Consider the following 5,529-nt stretch of genomic DNA (forward strand, 5'->3'; position numbering starts at 1 on the left):
GCCCTACATGCTACTTTATTTAGACTTTATAAATGTTTCCCCACTTTACGACTCCCAAATGTTTGCCACCCATTTTTGTTATTATTTGTTTTTAATACTGTCATCGTCCCACCTCCCTGTGATAACCATTCTTATAAAGTATGTTGGTGTATTAAAATATTTTACTTGTTATAGTTTTAATTTTGTTTTTAAAAAAGTTATTTTTTTTTTGTATTTTTTTAATTAAATGTAAAGCACCTTTTCACACTTAGTCTTAGTTTCACGGTTTCATATTTGCAAACAAATATGCTTTACATAGAATTTTAGTTTGTTTTTATTAGATATATTTAAAAAATGACAATTAAACCTATTTAGAAGGTTATTAAGGAAATAATTTTCAATTTTCTGTATGAAAAACTCTACAAAATCTTTAAAAAGTGAGTTTTTTTTTCATAAAAGAAAATGTTTTCTTAACTGAGGCTAAGGTTAAACTTTATCTGTGGTTCAATTTCTTATATTCGTAAATTTAATAATTACACCGTGTGACAAACTAGTAGAAGAGTTTGTCTTTCTATTGCCCTTTCAAGAAACAATAGTAATTTGAGATTAAAAATTGTTAAGTCCAACAACTTAACTATTTACAAACCGCACTTGTTCACATGTTTGAATAACTTTTTGCTGTCACACAGTGTTATTATATGCTTTAAAAGACTCGTAATGATTCGATACTTTATTGGTTTCCTCTAATGGATTGAATATATCATTCTTATTACATGACAATTCTATGAATAATTCTAGTTTCTTTCCTTTTGGCCGGGTTTCTAACTAAACAGTTAAACGTGGCTTAACTTGCTGTTAGATAATCTTTATCCAAAAAACCTGCCCTAAGTATTTTACTTATTTCTTCTGTCTTGAAAGTATTTCAAACGTTGCATAAATCCATCCAAAATTATTAGTTTATAATTTTCTTCTAACGGTGCAAAAGAGCACATTTTGCACAAATATCATCGAAATTCCACAGAAATCCGAAACATTGTTGACCTTAAACGTCAGATTTTACTAGTACTCTACTAGAACTAGTGTCAAGCGTAAAAAGTATCAGATACCGGACATTCCTTGTCATCTTTGCTAATGCTTGAACAAAGTGAAATGTTACTCACTATCTCGTTTTTTACTATTTTTGTCTGATCCCATTAGTATTGTACTTGTGTATCCTACTCAAACTACCAGTACAGTTCGCATATTTTATCATTTATAAGTTTACACTATATTTGTAATAAATTATAGGTTAAAGAGGATTTTAGGGTCCTCCACTATCATGGTAATTCAGTTCCGTTTAACTATCGGCATAAATAGTACCTCTGTGAGGTATGTCATTTAGGTAAGCCTTTGGCCTATGCTCTTAATATCCCCATGATGTATGTAGCCCGAAGAAGCTGTGTTCTTTAGTGTCTGGCCCTGACTATTCTTGTCTGATCCCATTAGTATTCTGATAGTTGTAATATCCACCTCAAACTACCTGGACTTTAACAGTTTTGTAATAAATATAGTGTAAAGTTAAAGAGGATTTTGGAGTCCTTCACAACCACTGTAATTCAGTTCTGTCTAACTATTGGCATAAATAGTATCTCTGTGAGGTGTGTTATTATGTATGCCATTGACTTCGGCTCTAATATAACCAAGATATACATATGTAGATCGAAAAGCTGTATTCTTCAGCGAGTCTCTAGGACAGTCTTATGCCTGGCCCTGGACATTATATACACTATCACTGAATACTCCAACGGCTGCAGTTTTCAACGAGTCAACAATTCTTTTTTGTTTTTGAATTCTATTCCTATTTTATTGCCGATTCCTTTCAGACTATTGTGCCCAACTAGAGTCCGGACTCCATCTTGGATTCATCCAGTTCAAGTTATTCGTGTTTGGGAATTCAATTCCAACGGCTACAGTTTTCAAAGAGTCAACAATTTCTTTCTTTTTTTTTTGAATTCCTTTCCTATTGTATCGCCGATTCCTTTCAGACTACTGTGTCTGTCTCAACAATATTAAGTCCAACTAGAGTCCCAACTTCATATTTAATTCATCCAGTTCAAACCATTTGTGTTTGGGAATTCCATTTATATTTTATCGCCAATTCCATAGGGAATATCGAATTATCATAACAGTTGACTTACTGCAAACTATTTGTCAACACACCTGTGGCTTACAAATGTTTACAGTTCTCTTTCCTGATGAATATCCTTTACAGGATGTAAGTAATTTAAATCTGTTTATGTTAAATTTTGGACCATTGTTAGAAATTCATTTAATATTAAGCAATCACTCAACTATGACATCTATTAAAGGCCCATAACACTCAGTCCTTCAATTTTTAGTTGGTGAATATAAGTCTGAAATTCATCAGTTCGCAGAACTGTAAACATATGAAGCAGTGGTACATTTCCGCGTAGGTCCAATATCTCTGGTAGGAGACTACTAGGTGTACATATCTACAGTTTTTCCACTTGTAAAGTTTTTGGAATTATGATTCTACATAGATATTTAGTGGAGAGCAGAGGCTATTTTTTTACTTCAATTATAAAATCTATATTGATTGCAAGGTCAACAAATTTTTAACCCAGAGACCAAAATTTCTCAAGGATTTTGGCGAATCTGCATTAATTTTAAATATTTTAACTTTTCGTCCTTTTATGAATAATTTTATTAATTTTATAAAAACAGACTATTTAATTTTTATAAAAAATAGTTTAAATAACTCACTCACTAATCACACTTCACTCACCCCCATTCACGTAATAAATTTCTATTAAAACTTTATATGTATTTAATAGTTTTATACAACCAAAAAAAAGAAATTAAAATTTATAAACAATTTCGAAATTAAAAGACTTGATGTTAATTATTATAGATGATTTATTTGTTTCCTTATAATATGCCACCTATTAGTTCCGATTTTTTGTTGTAATTTTTCTACTTCTTTTTTATATAATAAATCTATACAAAAATATACTTTTTTTTTGGAAATTTTGTATTTCTCTATTGGAATATAGTTGTAGTTTTTTGATAATCATTACTTTTTTCACAGTTGTTGTTAAAAAAAAAAATTATATAAAAAACATCCTTTCAATATTAGATTTAAGTAAATAGAATAAAATTGCAATAAATAACATAAAATATTGGAAAAATTTTTCAATAAGTACTTGTATAATTAAAGGATTTACAGTTTTAATTATAAAAGATAATAAATAAATAAAAAGAAAACTATAATATTTACTAAAACAAAAATCATAAAAAAAACTTTATAAATTAATATTTATAATATATAATGCCTTAAATATAAAAAGATTTTGAACAAAACTAAATATTGGATACTATTGAAATGAATTTAAACATGATATTATGATCTCTTGATACAATGTACAATCGGTTTTTTTAAATAGATATTAAACATTTATACGATCTCTTAATAATTGCAACTGTAAATTCCTTTAATATTTATTAAATAACATTATTACATGGCAACTTTCTTTTTAAATGTTGTAACTAATTTGAAAATTAATTACAAAAAAAAAAAAAAAAACAAATTAATTGATGTACGTATACAATTTGCAATAAATAATAAAATTTTATCACTTTTGTATTCTAAGCAGAAGCTAAACTTAAGTGAATTTACATAAATAAAATTAAATTAAAACATACAAACTTACTACAATTATTACATTCATATATAATACTTTTTTGATAGTTTGTAAATTATACTGAATAATAATTAAAATAAAAAAAAAAACAACTGTGCAGCACTGAATAAATATTTTAAATAAAAATATTTATTGTGTTTTTATTTTATCTTTAATTCCAGCTTAATCATTTATAGGGTTTTTTTTTAATTTGTTTTCTAAATAAAGTCAAAAGAATCATTTTAGTATTTTTTTTTTAATAAAAAAATATGCTCTAGAATGAATGCAAATAGCACCAATTCAGTTTCTTGAATAGCAACCTTTGGATCTATTGATGTTGCTATCAATATCAGAATCTTTTCTCTAAAACATTGTTGCAATTTTTAAGTTAGGTTAGGTTGAAAATGGAATGTTCATCAGGTATGGAAAATTCAGTACTTTAGTCCTTTTTTCAAAACTTTTTCAGTACTTTTTCTAACTTATAAACTTTTGATAAGCTGTCCACATAGTAGTCAGTCTGTTGTCTAATGTATAGTCTACAGTCTAATTCTTAGTCTAGTCTATAGTCTAGTCTATAGTCTAGTCTATAGTCTAGTCTATAGTCTAGTCTATAGTCTAGTCTATAGTCTAGTCTATAGTCTAGTCTATAGTCTAGTCTATAGTCTAGTCTACAGTCTAGTCTATAGTCTAGTCTATAGTCTAGTCTATAGTCTAGTCTATAGTCTAGTCTTTAATCGAGTCTATAGTCTAGTCAATAGTCTAGTCTATAGTCCAGTCTATAGTCCAGTCTATAGTCCAGTCTATAGTCCAGTCTATAGTCCAGTCTATAGTCTAGTCTATAGTCTAGTCTATAGTCTAGTCTATAGTCTAGTCTATAGTCTAGTCTATAGTCTAGTCTATAGTCTAGTCTATAGTCTAGTCTATAGTCTAGTCTATAGTCTAGTCTGTAGTCTAGTCTGTAGTCTAGTCTATAGTCTAGTCTATGGTCTAGTCTGTAGTCTAGTCTTTAATCTAGTCTATAGTCTAGTCTATAGTCTAGTCTATAGTCTAGTCTATAGTCTAGTCTATAGTCTAGTCTATAGTCTAGTCTATAGTCTAGTCTATAGTCTAGTCTATAGTCTAGTCTATAGTCTAGTCTATAGTCTAGTCTATAGTCTAGTCTATAGTCTAGTCTATAGTCTAGTCTATAGTCTAGTCTATAGTCTAGTCTATAGTCTAGTCTATAGTCTAGTCTATAGTCTAGTCTATAGTCTAGTCTATAGTCTAGTCTATAGTCTAGTCTATAGTCTAGTCTATAGTCTAGTCTATAGTCTAGTCTATAGTCTAGTCTATAGTCTAGTCTATAGTCTAGTCTATAGTCTAGTCTATAGTCTAGTCTATAGTCTAGTCTATAGTCTAGTCTATAGTCTAGTCTATAGTCTAGTCTATAGTCTAGTCTATAGTCTAGTCTATAGTCTAGTCTATAGTCTAGTCTATAGTCTAGTCTATAGTCTAGTCTATAGTCTAGTCTATAGTCTAGTCTATAGTCTAGTCTACAGTCTAGTCTATAGTCTAGTCTATAGTCTAGTCTATAGTCTAGTCTATAGTCTAGTCTATAGTCTAGTCTATAGTCTAGTCTATAGTCTAGTCTATAGTCTAGTCTATAGTCTAGTCTATAGTCTAGTCTATAGTCTAGTCTATAGTCTAGTCTATAGTCTAGTCTATAGTCTATTCTATAGTCTAGTCTATAGTTCAGTCTATAGTCTAGTCTATAGTCTAGTCTATAGTTTAGTCTATAATCTAGTCTATGGTCTAGTATATTCTATGGTCTAGTCTAGTCTATTTGCTATTCTATAGTCTAGTATTATCTTCACATTAGATTTTGATTTGA

Source organism: Lucilia sericata, unplaced genomic scaffold, assembly GCF_015586225.1.
Source record: "Lucilia sericata isolate MDLA Ls3-8-SP2 unplaced genomic scaffold, ASM1558622v1 Contig000383F_arrow, whole genome shotgun sequence".
In the NCBI taxonomy this organism is placed as follows: Eukaryota; Metazoa; Arthropoda; class Insecta; order Diptera; family Calliphoridae; genus Lucilia; species Lucilia sericata.